Source organism: Nothoprocta perdicaria, unplaced genomic scaffold, assembly GCF_003342845.1.
Source record: "Nothoprocta perdicaria isolate Ctin4 unplaced genomic scaffold, notPer1 scaffold_30, whole genome shotgun sequence".
Lineage (NCBI taxonomy): Eukaryota > Metazoa > Chordata > Aves > Tinamiformes > Tinamidae > Nothoprocta > Nothoprocta perdicaria.
Window position 1 is genome coordinate 1847419 of NW_020455533.1, and position 16732 is coordinate 1864150.

At 40.7% G+C, this 16732-nt stretch overlaps 1 long non-coding RNA gene across 1 annotated transcript in view; it reads right to left on the minus strand.

The window, feature by feature from the left end:
* Positions 1-13151, minus strand: part of LOC112949867 — a 111172-nt gene extending 98021 nt beyond the window's left edge. Inside the window, exon 1 of the long non-coding RNA XR_003249896.1 lies at positions 12849-13151. This is a non-coding gene — a long non-coding RNA (uncharacterized LOC112949867). The remainder of the gene's footprint in view (positions 1-12848) is intronic.
* Between the last annotated feature and the right edge of the window lie 3581 nt (positions 13152-16732).

Here is a 16732-nt window from a genome sequence, read left to right on the forward strand (position 1 = left end):
TCATCTCCACAAACATTTTGGAAACAGAAAATGTAGACACACATGAGCATAGCTTCTCACAGTGAAAATCCACAAAATATTGCCATCACTACTGACACCCCAAGTACATCTCCTTAAATACAGGATAACAAAAGCGTCCCTGGAGACTCAGATCCAAAGCAGAGTGAATCCTTCAGTCATTCATCCAAAGACCAAAAAGCAACTACACTTACAACACACATGCAATCTATAGGGACAGCAAAGAAGCTTACAAATCTCTTCTGAGCATCATGTTTGCTCAGTGATCTGTCACTAAGTATAGATCCTTTCTTTTATTAATACTGTGCCTTTTGCATCTTGCCTCCAAATTCAATAAGATGCCACAGGTAAAATCTCTACTGAGGACAACAAGATATTTCTCAAGTACCATTCACCTACAGAATAAAAATTAAGAATAAGTAAGGGGCAGTTTTTTTTTTAATCTGGAAATAAAAATGTAATCGCTTTACAATACAACAGCTCATCCTAGCGCAGTGCAGTCCTGGTCTCAGTGACCAAATGCTATATGACATTTACCAGAAAGTTAGATTGCAGGGCGTCCAGAAGCGCTGAAAAACTCTCTCACGATGGTAACCCAAGTCAGGTAGATTTCTGTCACTGCATCGTCTGCAAAGTTGAGACCAAATAACCTGGTAAAATTCAGACAATTGATATTTATCTATCTTAATAGCATCTCCCCAAGAAGTCCTTAGCTTTTACACTTAAACTTCAGTCCTTCTGATCTTCACATCATTCTTCCTTCCCTAGAAGCCCGCAGTGTGACCAACAGGGAAACCTCTGTGTCTGCCTTTGCAGTGCACGAGAAAGAGCCTTTGCAGGCACTGGCTGCTCTCCATCCTTCAGGCCCCTCGAAGGGTCGGGACGCACACTGAAGCTGCGGCTCTCCGGTGATGCAGAGCCTCTCTCCCAGTTTGTGTTGGGTAGTGAGTTTTATTCTCCTATAAGGGAGGAAGCTGGGGAAGCACCACATTTCCTTGTCCCTGAATCTGAATGCGAGGTGGTATAAAACACAAAGGTTCAGTGGAGGGAATAATTGCTGCCGAAGCATGGCCAGTGTGTCACCAAGAGGCACAGAAGGGATGAGCATTTTTTCGCTGAAGCACAAACTGTTAAATGGGGCCAACACAGGAGCTGGCACCTGATCTAACAGAGATGCTTGTCTCTCCAAGGAAGTGAAACAATGCCTGGTTTAATTAAGATAAAACATCATATTAAGTCCCACATAAGAAAAAAATATAGCTTTGTGAAGAAGTAATTTTGATCAAAAAGTTTGTTGAAAAAACTGAGGAATTCCAAATGACACTGCCTCTAGAGGCAAGTGTGTGCCAAGAAGAGACCCTTCTGTAACCGATGCAACTGAAGGCAAAAGCAAAGCTAAATTTCATCAGTCTGCATTTTATAAACATTAACCACCATGGTATTTTACTCTGTTTCCATTAAACTAAATATAAGCAAAAGGTGTTCTCCACAGCTGCAAATCATTGACCTGGGCACCGTGTCAGACCGCACATTCCCCAGCATCTCAAAAGACGGTGCCCTCATGGGAACCCCCAGAGCAGAGGAAGAGACCTGGTATCACACAGAAGAGGCAGAACGACCTTCCAGGGAACAGTTATCACCTCGAACACTCTTAGCAACAAACATGGAATGTAAGGAGCATGCCCAAACAGGGAGCAATACTGTAACAGCCACTTCTTGGCACTTATTTACCTTCCCCTGCAAACACAGAACCGTTTTCAGCAGTGTATTATTTATCTTGAGGCACGCTCTGGCCAGATCTGCTCCCAGACAGGTAATTATTTCATCTACTTTTCACCTTTCTTTCTAGCTTCTCACTAGAACTGCTATTTTGTTATCTTTCCAAGTTTTATTATTATTCTTGCCAAAACTGGGACCTTCCAAACACTAACAACGAAACAGCAATATCAGAGCCTCAACTTCCATTCGAAATAATTACATTGTTGGCTCCAAAGACCTAAGTGCGCGATCCCAATGAATCTATTCGCCTCAAAGAGCAGAAAAGTAGTAATGGGACTTCACTGGTTCTAAGCTCTTGGGCTTAGATTAATGGGACAGCACAAAATAATTGTATTGATTCAGTGAACACTTGCACTGAAATAATACTGAATATTAAGACATGGCAAAAATATTGAGAATACAGAATCAATTTGGATGCCTCGTTGCATGGATAGAGCTTCACTCTTGGAACGAGGATGCTGGTGCTGCAGTAACACAGTGCAGCCCCGCTGCACTTGCGCTCGTGTGTCAGGCACCCCGCGGCCTCCGCACAGTCGCAGCTACAAGAGCGCGTTGGGCTGTTGGGCGACTTGTTGTCTGGTGGTGCCCACGGCTCCTGCCTGGGACACTGGTGGAAACCTGGATTCAAAGACACTGAATTCAACAAGGAGCAGCCAGAGGTGAAGAGACATCAGCCAAATGAAAGGGAAAAAGCACCCAACTCTAGCTACCATGATCTGATAAGAGTGTCGAGCCAAGTATTACACAGCAATGAAGTCACCAGTGTGAGATTTACCTGGTTTCTTACTGAGAAAGTACGTATGTGACGCACACAATGAAACTGAAGTTGTTTCTCCCAGTTTGGCTGAAGCCAATATTCTTCGTATTGCTTTACTGATGCCAAAGAAACATAGCTTTACTGGGGGGGCGGAGGGGGAAGGTGGGAAGAAAATGCTCTAAAAACACCAGGTTGCTTTATACACCACAAAAACTCTATAAATATATTTTAAAAACAGCTGTAGGTCAACTTGGCCAACCTACTTCTCAGCGCATTGCATTCAAAAGAATAAGACATTCTGAAAGCCACGGTAACAGGCCAGGGGAAAGGCCCAGGTGGTGACATCTGTCACTGTGCCCCTCCGGTACCTTACAGAATGTAATCGCTAGCTCTTTTCATTCGGACACCTTTGAATTTCACCAGCCACAGTACATTAGTTAACTAAAAACCTAACAAAGCAATTGCAGAACTGAACTACACATAAAGAAATTTTCTACACATTTTTAGTAACATTCACTGTACTTAGATGGTGTTCATCCTGGTATTTTCTGTGAAATAACATTAAAACAGTTCAGTAATCAGATTTTTTTTTAATTAGCTATGGTAAGATGGAGTAGTATAACCAATTAAGATATTTGTTTTAAATATATTTTCTTCCAGTGTTTTTACACACCGACCTTAAAGTCAAAGCACCGGATGCTGACAGAGCTCCCTTCCTGGGATGTGAATGAAATTCCACCCTGGAATCATGACCACAAAAAACTGTTCTCCTGTTGTCAAACAATTTACATAAATCCTGAGCACAAATAAATGTTTGTGCAGAGATAAATGACTGGAAATGCTGCAACTGTAACTGAAACAAGGAGGGTGCTGGTGCTTAGCCCTCTAGGAAGACGACAATGAGGTCTCTTATACCTAACAGATAGGGGGATTTTTCATGTCCCAAAGCAGTAGCAAGTCACAGTTTGTTCTTATGTGCACAGAGTTTAAGCTCTGCTCATTTACTGGCGTAGCAAAGTCCTGCCTAGTTCTTGTTAGGATGTTGGCTTACAACCTTCATGCCATGACCTCCTGCAACCAGTACTGAGTTCAAATAAACGGTCATGACAGCAACACTGGATTGGGTTCCCACCCAGAAACACGAGCATCTGGAGACTGATTTGCTTTTATGAAGCCCACAGAGTTTCTTTTGTCTTAGGAGGACACCAAACAGCAAGACCCTAACCCGGGGGCTCACTGCACCAAGACATTAACCAGGACTATTATAAAGAGCTGCCTGGAAGCACGGGACAAGCAGTGACCTTACCCTAGGGGCCTCCTCAGCTGGGGACACTACCACTAAGTATAGAAACAACTAATTAACGATAGACTAATATGATAGCATTAAGGTCACATAATCAGTAACAGAATAGATTCCCTAGCTTACTTTAGTTTTATGCTCTTCTATGTCTGGGGTGGGTGTACCTTGTTAACATTTACAGTATTTCCATACATACCTACAATGGATGGAAAAATATATTCATTAACACAAGAATCTTTCAGATCTGTGACAGGGAATTTGAGAGTGGGAAGGAAAAAGCAGTTTGCATGCTAATGAGGTCAAATTAAAATATTTGCATAATTTTATAAAAGTAGCCTGAATCATATTAAGGTATTAATATGTACATATGTTCTTTATATTAATATATGCAGCAAATGCTGTGGCAATTATTTAATCATACAAGGTTTCTGTAGTCCATGAATTGCTATGCAATGTTCTACATGAAAGAAAAACACGTCTAATTTTACTCTGGGGATGAATGATTTGTCATGCAGAAATGTCCATTAGATTAAACCATTACTAAAAAACAGGGTAATAAATCATCATTTCGTATTAAATGAAGAAGCAGCACCTTTCTCAGTTTGGTTGTTCAGACATAATCATGATAAATGGACATTCTAGGACAGGTGAATTTTTACAGGCATCCCAACATACTTAATTAGATTCTGTTTTCTAAAAATGTTCTCCTTTACACTATGAATAGGAAAATAGAGTTTAAAGTAACATAGAATATACAAACACATAAAGTTTCATTTAAAAAAAAATACTAGTTCTTTCAAGGAATCCTACTAAAGCCAATGAGACTTTACAAAAGTGACTTTGGAGAACACAGTGGAATAATTACCACATCTTCCTTTATACTGGTACATCTCTGTCCATGGGCATCCAGGGAAAGAGAACTGAAGGGAACCACCACCAGTGCACAGCACATCATCAGCATAGTAAAACTGTAGCCTCAGCATGGTAAAACTGTAGTCAATAAGCAAATAAAAGTATTCTCAAAAGCAGCTGTCCTACCTTCCAACAGTGGCTTTCCTATATTAGCATCAGCCAGCTTATTGCATACCCAAACTTTTGGGAAGTTATTAAATCCTGAGTCTGTATATATTCTGCTTCCATGTATTTACCAGTGTCATCACAGAACGGGGGAAAGCAAGCTACGGGTGAAATTTCTTAGCATTAAATCCAATTTCTGGCCACAAAGGGAGAGGTTGGACATCAGCTCAAATCAATAAATAAATATCTATGAGTGAGCAAGTCTGCCTATTTGGCCAGGCTGGGTTTCCAGGAGCACAAAAATCAGCATGGTTGGCAACTTAATAAACACAAAGACAGGAAAGTCTGAACAAGTTTGAGGCAAAGGAAGAACAGCTACTGAACGGATATTTTATTTTAAATGCAATAATAAGCAACCATGATGATATCCCAAACGAGATATTCAGAGAAAAAAAGAAAAAAAAAGAAAACCCACCACACATACACACAAGACAACAAAAATCCTTAAAAAGTTACATCTGCCCAGCCTGGATACAATGCGGAAGGGGCCCAGCATCGATATGGGAACGAGCTGATTTGGTTTGTTCGGGCTGTGCTGAAGCAAATTGAAGCAAAGGAGCCCAACGCTCCTCTCTGCGCCCGTCGTCGTGTCAGCACGGGAAGGGCAGCGGCAACCGCTGGCCTTGTGGACAAAATGCTCTGTGTTACAGCAGCAAGGAAGTAAAAACTAATATCGCGCCAGCAAGCGCTCACGGGGCTCAGAAGAGACTATCTTGGAATACTAATTACCCAACAGAAGAACAGAGATTGTCCTATTAAATACAGTGCTATATGCTGAACAAACGTGAACGGAGCTAATTTAGGACTATGCCGAAGGAGCAGGCGAGCAAAAGCCCTCAGGCACTACTGAAGATTAACATGGTCGGCAGAGTCAGAAAATGTCCTGAAAGGAAATGAAATGGAGGAGAAGAAGAAACAGATAAGTTATTAAAGAGTGCTGATGAGGAACTCGCTGTCCCAGGCCATAAGGAAAACCCCAGTTAAGCTTCACTTGTAATGAACATGTGTTTAATCACTAGCACAGCGCAGATACATAATCACCTATTCCAGAACACTGGCCAAGAAAAGCAGGCTGGAAGCTGGCCAGATACTAAAGTTCCTGGAAAGTGCTAAATAGCTTTTATTACACACACAATATAAATATTAAATAAGGGAGAGAGCAAGTCAGACACCATTTACGGAACTTCTCTTTGAAATTCATTTCATACATGAATTACAAAGGCTTTATGAAAACTGCCATAATTTCACTGAGAATCCACATAATTAATATTCCTTAATTAATATTAAAGAAATATAAAAAAGAAAAAAGAAGAGAAAAAGGATTACTGTTGGAACTTCACTTTTGAAAAGGAGCCTGGGGGAACCCCACCTTCTATAGTCACACTGTTGACTAGTTTCAGCCTGAATCTTCGCACAGTTTCAGTCCGAAGCAGCAGGCTGCGCACGCATTTACCTCAGGCCAGGCCGGCGGCGCCGCCGAGCCCGAGCTCGGCTCGCACGAGCCCAACGCCCCATCACAAGAGGCTCAACACATTTTCCACCACTCACGCAACAGTTACTAACGGGAGATTCAGCTGGGCATATAGTCAAGTAGAAAACAAGTTACTGAAGAAACAGGAGTCCTTCCCATTAATAAAAACTTCTGTATTACTAAAATATGCAAACATTAGAATTCATACATGTTAATGACTGACTTGTATCAGAGATACTAATGCTTATCTGATCCATGAAGAACTAAAAAAGATTGGAAAAGCTGAGTTGGAAGATCTTTTTCTTCCTCTTTGGTTTATTTTTCCTAGTACCTATGTGGAAAATGAATTGGAAAAACCTCCAGCTCCAACCAACATTCAAGACCTCACAGTAAATGTAAAAAACCCAAACCAACAAAAAACCCACACCCCCTCCAGATTTGACACTCCTGATGCTAACACTGAACCAAAAAAATATTGTAACAAACCCAAGACAACCAAGAAGGAGATCTGATGTCTTCCCCACCCTCTCCTTTGGGCGGCTAGAGGAAAGGCAAGAGCCCCTGCAACTGCCCTTAACAAGGTTATAGCTCTAGTGCATAAAACCACACAATTCTCTCCTCGCGCAGTTCCAGGGTTCAGAGCTACATGTGCAAAAGTCATGAAAAGGAGAGTTACTCTCGGTACGGTCTAGCATGGCTCAGAAAACTCCCTGTACACAGGGCACTTCTTCCTCTCCTTCAGTTAGCATTACTTTAACAATAACCAATTATGAAAAGTTTGAAGCAAGATTATTAAATGAGAAAAGAGGCCTCACTTCCCCACAGTAGTGCTGCTTTGCTAATTAACAGTACAAATGGATTAGAGACTTCTTCTGAAGAGAATGCTGAGGAATTAGGCGCCTGCAGTTGTCATTATGGTGCTTAACACTATTCTTAACCAAGGACCTGCACATTCACTTTATCTATATTAATTATTAAGTTTATTAAAAAGAAAAAAAAAAACATCTGAAGGCTTATCTCATTTTCCTGTTGATTTAATTTAGTCACAATTCTGCCCCATATTCCTGCTAGTCTGAACCATAAATATGATGCTTACCCCAGCTAAAATATTTTATGGCACTCTTCTCACCTCAATTACCTAGAATTAGTTTGAAAAAAAAAACCCATCAGGATCAAGGTAGTTGGAGGAGGAGAATTAAGGAGGAGAAACTGTGAGAAATTTCAACTAATTATGAAGTGCTTAGGCTACATATTTACGGCAGAGATGTCTTGTAAAATACGGGCTAGACTTTTCACCTCTAACTCCCTCCCATCATAAGGAAAACCTTTTCACCTAAATTAATGATGCTTTAAATCCTGATAACAGCTCAATTGGAGCTTTCAAAAATCCATGGGGTATTTTCATGCAATTCTTTGACTTGCAAAGAGGATCAAGAATAAATATTTCTACCATAATATCCTTCAGAGCCCAGTGGACTGGATTTGCTCTGTAGTTAAGACAGAAAAATGTCCTGAAAATCAAAAATAATAATCTTAAAAATAAAAAAGAGTCTCAGAAGCTAAACACTGAGGGGTTTCCAAACATCTCACTCTTAGAAATAATAAGCAGAAAAGAGGAAAAAAATAATAAACACAGCATTCTCCATTGAAGAGTGCAGATGGATTTTCCTATAAAGCCCATTAGAACACTAACCCAAACTTTCTTTATGATGTGCTTCAAAATACAGTAAAATTTCATAGACTGTTATTTCCACTGAAGATACCAAGTACATTTTTTCCTCCAGACAATCTTTTCTTAAAAAAATAAAAATACATCAAAGCATACTTGTCATTCTACCTTCCTAAATAAAGCCCTCTTGATATTTCACCTTTGCATTTACAAAGTGATGCACACTTTAAAGGATCTGAAAGCCACCAAAAATCTACAGCTTCCAACATCCTAAAGCAAAACAAGCCTTCAAGATATCCCAGGAGATTAAAACTAAGAAAAGACAGCAACAAAACCTAAGAAATCTCATGGTCTTGTCAGTCGACACTGCACCAGACTTGTGCACTTATTCACACACCAGAGGTACACAGAAAGGGCTATTTGCTGATCCCAATCAAGCCACTGTAACCCTGACCATGTACTTGCTTATGACTTACGTTAATGCAAGCACTATCACGCAGGAATAAGGCAATTTGGATCAGGATGTTCACATCATTCAATTATCAGCTAAGAGAAGTACATATATTCATGAAGCTTCCATTATTAATGTTTTAGTATATTTTATACGAATTAGATTAAAAGCCTCTCCTTAAAACCTTCTCAGAATAAATGCCTTCTTTTTCTACGTGACAAGACAAAGTCTTGGATGGAAAAAAAGACCCAGAGTCCACGTTTGCAAGGACAAAGCCTCTCCCCACAGCATTCTGCTATTTGCACTGCAGCCCCTCATACATTCACTTCAGAGTGATTACTACCTAAATAAATCCAAGGGGAGAGGAAAAATAAATAAAAAAGAAACATTACACATTCACTGCAAAGATCAACATAGACGAGTCTTGTTTCACGCCACCATTACAGCTGGCAGCATTAACAATACTTTATGCTCATGTTCTGCTTTAGTGTCACATTGTTGTCCCCCCGCCACACACACACACACACACGCACTGGCAGTCCGCTTGTATTGGCAGTTCAACAACACATGCACAGGTTTCTATAATTGCTGAAGCCGCAAACTACAAACTAGAAACAAATTGATTACTTTGATCACAACAGGAGCATTTGCATGAATCCATTTTTGATCGTAGCATAACTGTTAAGTCAGGTTCCATGAAGCAAAGTAATGGATTAGTCACCACAGCTTCAATTAATGGTTTTGGTTCCCAGTGGCAAATCAATGTCCATCAGCTCTGACTTCCTTGTCAAAAGCAGGCAGGCAACAGCAGCAACTATAGCACTTAATTTACAGACCTTGTAAAATCCAGGAAGCAAGAATTGACAGAAGCATCTGATTTTACCTCAGGACAACATATAAATTATACTCTGCTCTTCTGCTCCATGTTGAGCAGTTTTGGCTAGAAGGGTAAAATAATTCAGTAGCGCTGAAGGCAGATATAAGTTCTGGTTTATCATTACCTTAAATCTTGTTTACTGGCTCTAAAATAACTACATCATCTCTCTCTGATTTCCACTAATGACTGCTAAACAATTTTAGCCCAGTAAAATCAGAACACACACGGACAAAACAATTTGAATGAGAGAAACTGAGGGTTGCAGAATCATTGGATATACTGCCTGCAGTGATTTTAAAGAGCTTCCCAAGCAAAGAGTGCCAGAGAACAAGAAATAAGATGCGATTTACAAGTTTGTGCCTTATTTCCACATTGAGAACAACAAAAATGTAACAAGAATTAGAAGGAGCTATGGGAAAAAAAAATGAATGCTAGACAGGGTGCCTGTCATATCATGAAACCGAGCCGCCTGTTCGATGGTAACAGTTCTTGGTGCGAGTCACTGTGCCAAAGCCTACTTCCACCTAACAGCTCAGGGTGAAGAGCCACAGACTGGCGCGTGAAACAGAATTACGAAGGACTGTTTCCTCACTGGCAGTTGCTTCAGTTTATTTCAAAAATATCCAAAAACCTCAGTACATTCAGTGGAAAGCAAGAGCAACAAAGTTCAATGTAAAAGTGGTGCCCTACAGTCAAGCTAAGGCAGAAACAGGAAGAACTACACAAACAAGGTCATTTTTTTTTTTTTCTTCTGAGTAACATGCAATTTCTTGTTGCATGCAAAAAACATTGCATTCAGTTGGATGCAAAAAATATTGGAAGCATTCTTTACCCAAAAGAAAGCTGGAAGTAATGCTACTAGGAATAAATAAATTTGCAAAGGCAAATAAGGGAAAATATGAGGTTCTCTTTGGTTCTGAAATAAGGCAACAGCAAAGTCAGAATATGCTTTCAGAAGGACTCACTCAATAACACAAATTTCATATTTAAAGCATTTCTACATATAATTTCTCACAAATCCTTGAAATGGCTGAGTTTACAACACAACCTGGAACACCACATCTGCAACAACAAAAACTAAAGTGCAGTCAATTGTTTTTAAGCTCTGCCAGAAAACTTCTAGCCCCAATACTGAAGTAATTTGTATCCCAGTGCTGTAAGACCAATGTCATTCGAGTTGCTCTGCTAGGGGATATGCCTTTTTTTGCCACATCAATACATTTCTCTATGTATGAAATTTCTACTGAACTCAATGTGATACGCACACAAACAATAAAGGGACATCAAAGTTTTCAGAGAGGTGGTCAAACCTGTCTTAGGAAGACTTTTTCATTCAATTCCCTATGTGTTAGCAGCAATTGTAACTGATCTCCTCTTCCATCTTTCCACTTCAGCCTTTAAAGTCCTCTTGGATCCTTCACACAAACAGCTTTTCTTCCTGTTCCCAAAACAACACTAGAATATGTGCCGTAGGCACAGAAACGCTGGAGCTGGCACCGGAGAACAGCAGCTCCAATGGGCTACGGGTGTGCGGGGCTCTCCGAGTCGGAAAAGTCTCCTTGAACTCTGCCCAGACAGACCTTGGCTCAGACACGAGCCTGCAGACGCAGGTGCCCATGGCAGAGGACACCATATTGGCTGCCAGGGTCACCAAAGCAGCAGGAGGACATTCTCCTGGTGCGCTCTTGCTCTAGTGGTTTGTGAGGGATGGAAGGAATGTCTTTTTTTTTTTTTTTTTTTTTTTAATTACTGAAGAGGCCCACACTTGGCAAGAGCACTGCACTGAGTGACACAACACAAAAACTGCTCTCTTCATTGAGCAGCCCTTCTCTTACACTTAGACTCTTAGAGCTCTGGAGTTAGATCACACTGGCACATGCATGCTTTAAGCCAAACAAACCCTATTCTATTTCTTTTGTTTTTTATTTGGCTTTGAAGACCCAAAAGACTCAGGAAGGATGAGAGAACTGTGCAAAGGGAATGAATTTACTGTTACATATAGAAGGGCCGATATTTCACCATGGCCAGTGACCATATCAATAATATGCACTGTATATAATAGTTTTAGAGAGCACATATAACCGTATGAGCTCTAGAATATGACTGCGTTTCTGTGCCATCACCAGACTTCTTATCTCCAGCACTGACACTGTTAATAAATCAAAACAAGTCAAGGTCAGACACGGTCCCCTTTGACCTTAACAAATAAACAAAGCTACAAACGTTTAGAACTGATCTGAGAGGAACTTGTGGTTCATCCAATCTGCTTCTCTTTCTGGAACATGCCAAAGCTGGCAGAGTAGCCTGTGTGGCCAGCACAGACGTGCCCGGGGCTGTCTCCTCATGAGGCAGCAGAGCAGCCTCCCGCAGGGCTCGGCAGCCCGCAGATGCAGCAGCCTGACAAGGGGAAGGCTGGCGGAGGCAGCGTGCCGGGACTCGTGAGCTCCATCCTCCCCAGGGGCAATCCCCCCGCTCTGATGAGATCCACATCCGCGCAGCAGCACCAAAGCTGCCTCTCCTGCAGTGTCCACCACAGTATTTGTGCTGGTATCTTCTTGCAGCCGCAGGAAGAGATCTGTCCCTATGTAAGTATTTATCATAGCAATTAGACACAGTAAATATTTACTAAATACAGTAAATAAAGTAAAAGTACGAGACTAAAATCAGTGGTAGGAAACACAAAAATGGCATGAAGATCTCAGCAAGTCACCCAGTGCAATAAGGTTCCAGCGCAATAAGGGAAGGGGCAGGGGAAGTTCCAGAACACTTAGGCAACCTGACAACTGCTTTTGTAAACTCCCACTAAAAAAAGACTCTCTTGGGGACCTTCTATCAAGCTGATGCTTTTACTTCCACATTATTTCTACAATGGAAAAATATTTTTCAGACATGCATTAAATATTCCTTCCTACAATTAAAGCTGATTAGTTCTTAACCTCCCCACAGAGGATTAAAAAAAATAAATAAGTTACCACAATCATCATCTTCATAGCATCCTTTCCAGATAAGGTATTTGTTTCTGTGGTCTCCGAAGGCTTTTTATTTTTTTATTTTTTAATTAATATCTAGAGTAAAAAAGCCTAATTTCCTCAAGCTTCCATTAGAGGTTGCATTTTCTGAAGCTCTTCTAATTTCTACTGCCTTCATTTCATCTCTCTCTCATTTGAGCACCTCTCTCTTCATCCCACATCCTAGGCGGCATCACCCAACCTTTTTCACCAAGAAAAAAAGAGAGCAGTGACTTCCCTCTATTCAAGTAGGAAGCACTGGTGAGGACACCCCAAACTGAAATTACCTTTTCTTTTTCACAACAGCATTGTACCACTGCCACATATCCTACACATTTGATTTGTGGTGTACTACAACCACTAGAGGTGGCTTTGCTGACCAGCTGCCAGGCCAGATATCCTCCATTATTTGTGGGTTACCATGAAGGTCTTTGCACTTACCCCTGTTCGATGCTTGAGCCCGCTTCTCCATTTCAAGATCGCTTTGGATTCTGACTTTAGCCTCCAAAGTTCTTGCAAAAGAGAATCCCATCCACAGCCCACCAGGAGCCTCTATTTTTAAGTCAACTCTCTATCAACGAAGTCCGAGCTGCAGTAACATAACAGCAAAGCTCAAGACAAACAGAGATAAGGCAGAGAGAGTATGAGCAGCAAGGGAGAACATCAAAAATTTTGCTATGCTTTCCCCCCCCTTTTCATAGAAAATCCTTATTTTTTGCCTTCAGAGTATGAAGCTAAGCCCTGCAGTTACCAGAGAAGCTGACTCCTCAACACTCACCTTTTCCTGCTTAGAGCAGCGGGGGCAGCCCGCAGGTGGTGGGAATTGAGTCCTCGTCAGCCGTGACGGGGGCCACCTGAGCGTCTGCCTCCCAGCGGCCACGAAACATTTTTACTCTCCCTTTCCAAAACACGTAAAAATTAAACCTCATCTCCAAAAAGCTCTCTTGGTTGGTTTCTTGTTAGTGCTCTTCACTCAGGAGAATTGCTGCTGCACAAATAAAGCAAGCTTTTCTGAGATGTACTGATTTCTGTGGGAGTTACATGTATAAGAACAAAGAGCAGCCAACTATGTACAGCTGCTAAATCAAGCAGTTGTGCTAGTGCAGCGTGTATTTTAAAAATGCATATATCACAAAACTTAACATTTTGGTGGCTGGTTATTGTCACGTTGGTTGCATCAGGATGACAGCTGGCTTCCGTGCAGTAATAGATACTGCCCTTGGCAGCTCACACACACTGAAGTTCACTTAAGCCACCAGAAGCCCTGGGGTGGCACCCCCGCGGCTGGATCCTGTTCACCTGCCCCAGGAATGCGCTGGAACCGGACACCCTGTCTCTCCTCACCAGAGGCTACTTCGATTCCCAGTGTCTCTCTCCCTCCTCTTCATTCTTGCGTCCTACGCGAAGGCCTTATGTGAAGAGGACAATACTCTTGGTTGTCTGCTTCTGGAGAGCCCAGCTGAACTTCTATCCCCTGCTTACATGTGCTGCCAATGACCCTTCTGATTTCACTCTTTTTTACAATAAAAAAAGGTCAAAAGATTGCTGATTTGCATGTAGAGCTGTACAGCTACCATCGACTCCCAAACTATCTGCTTATTCCACAGTCAGACAGTTCTTTTGCATAAAAAAGCTCTTTGCATGGGCAGGAAAAGAGACAATTAAGCACATGCAGGCCACAGAGGTATTTACCATGCAGATAATTAGGTTCATTTTGCATGATATAATGTACTTCACTGCTGATGGGCTTACAATACTGTCACGGCTCCTTTGCTTGGTCTCCTTTAGCCTTGGTATTTCTAGATCAAAAGAACCTAATTTCCTCAAGCTTCCCTCAAAAACTACATTTCCTCAAACTCTCCCTTTTATTTTTTTCCTTTCACATTTCTCCCATTCTGTGTATTTGAGTATCATGTATTTTTGTTTAATTCCTTCTCTTGTATGTGATATAAATTCATAGATGTTAGTAGTGAAGACCAACTTCATCATATTTTTTTTCCCAAACTGGAATAACCTACAAAACTCTACACAGCTACAGAAGGGAGACTGCTGGCACTATTAACCCCAAACATAATTAAGAGATTGTTTACCTAAGTATTGAACTACAGGAGTAATTTTACCTGCTAAGAGCTACAAATTTCTCCAACTTAATAGGAACACATTTATTGTATTTCATCTGTTATTCTAATTACCAGCCATATGGCTAAAGAAGAAGCACACTTGGTTAATGACAGAGCTGTAAACAGAAATTATCTATTTCCTACTCCAGAACTTAGATTCCCAGGCCATTCTTAGGGACAAGTGGGAAGCCAAGTATTGCCTGTATATCCCTGCATCCTACTGCTGAAAAGCATCTTGACCTATCATGGCAAACTTTTGATTAGCATGTAGCCCCACATACTACAAAATAATGTTAGTTATAAAAGCGACATTAGTTTTGAAACCAACGTTGCAAAACAGTTCTTGTGATAACACTTCCAATCAAGTTTTATTCTTTCATCAAATGAATTAAGTAAAATCAAATAAATCAAATAAAAATGGGATAGCAAAGAAACTACACTATGCTATACTCATTTAATAGTTCTACTGTGAAAGAAAAACTGGGGTAAAATGTTCATTGCTGTTCCTCACACATCAGATCCCATATTGATCGCATTTAGCAAAAATTCTATTCTCAGATACATGAGGAGAGAGAGAGTGCATGGCCTGAATGTATACCTCTATCAAAAAGAAAATTCAGAGGTTTCTTATTTTGTGCAACATGGGGAACAGCACTCCTATCAGTTATCATTAGAAGAAGAATGTACTTTTAAATATAGCTATTCTGTGCAGCAGCTGATATTAGGAATATCGTGATGAATACTTCAATGGATTTTTATAGAATGTTGTTTCAAAAACAATCTCTCAACAATCTATTTCCAAATTTTTAAAGCTACATAGAAAATTTTAAAAAATAATTATTTAAACAAAAACACATTCCTGAAAAGGAACTCCCAATGTTGACTTTTTTGCACTCCATTCTACCCCATTATTCTGGGCATCTGTTTCTTTCACCTGTTACTTAAGTGTAGCATTTAGTTATTATTGTTGATAATAATGAAACATTACTATTTCCTGATCTGATATACACCTACTGCCAAATGTGCTACACCAAAAAACAATGTCTAGTATGTATTTCATTTATTGTAGAAAGTATATCAAGTCACTTGCGAATATTTATGCATTACTGAACAGCTGGACCAAGACTGGTCAGTATTTTCACTGCAAGTTTTGCTGTTGCTTCGGTTTTCTTCCTCCTAGCAGGAAGGATCCTCTTCCTCCTGGCAGACACTGGCCTTTTCCCCAGTCCTGGTATCAAAATAAACTGAGAAATCATCAAGTGAAGGCTGAGGAGATACTGGTTCAATGTTAGTGTAATGACATAGACAAAACTACTGGTAACTAAAGGCAATTTCATAGCTTCTGTGCTTCTGGTTGGGGAGGATGATCCAGTAAAATGTCAGTGGAGAAAACAGCATTTGGAATGCTACTAATCCTACTGATGAAGGTGGCAATGTTATTGGAATGGAGGAGACAACAGGAGAAGGGCATCGTGAGCACATCTATTAGGAGGATGCAGATTACGAGGCAGAGGATATTAAACAAGCTTCTATTTGATGTATTGAGAGATTTATGGAGTCTCTCAATCCAGCTAACCAGTAAGGGCCCTATTTACAGAGCTCAACAAGAAGGACAAGGTTTTGTCAGGAAAAATGTCAGAACTGAACACAAATCCTCCTAAACAAAGGAGTGAGACGTTTGATCTAAGCAAAAACCACACAGTTGGATTATGTAGGTAGAAAAAATAAAAGGAATCAAAAGTGAAGGAGCCCTGGGAACTGAGCTAATGCACAGGAAAACAGTCCAACAACCACTTATACCTGCACAGAGGGTACAGGCAGTGTCAGCCAGAACTCTTCCCTCTGCAGCATGGAGGGAGTTTTGCACAGGTCAAAGCACTACCCAAGACAGGGGTTTTGCAGAATCAAGCCTATGGCAACCTCGAGGAGAGGCACCCTCGTTTGCTTTTGCCTTCACAAGCACGTTTACAATACGCTTGACAAAAAGACAACACTGTAAAATATACCTGCTCCCACATAAAGAACTCTTGTTAACAAAGGAAGGGGGAATCTCCATATTATTATTTAAGAACACTTTCCAAGCTGTCGAAGTACAGGCTCTTGACCTCTAATGTTTGCTGAGAAGTGCGTCACAGAACAGCACCAGTTCCCAGTAAACTGGCTTTTTATAGCAGTAATGCTGTAGTACAACTGGAGAAGAGAATA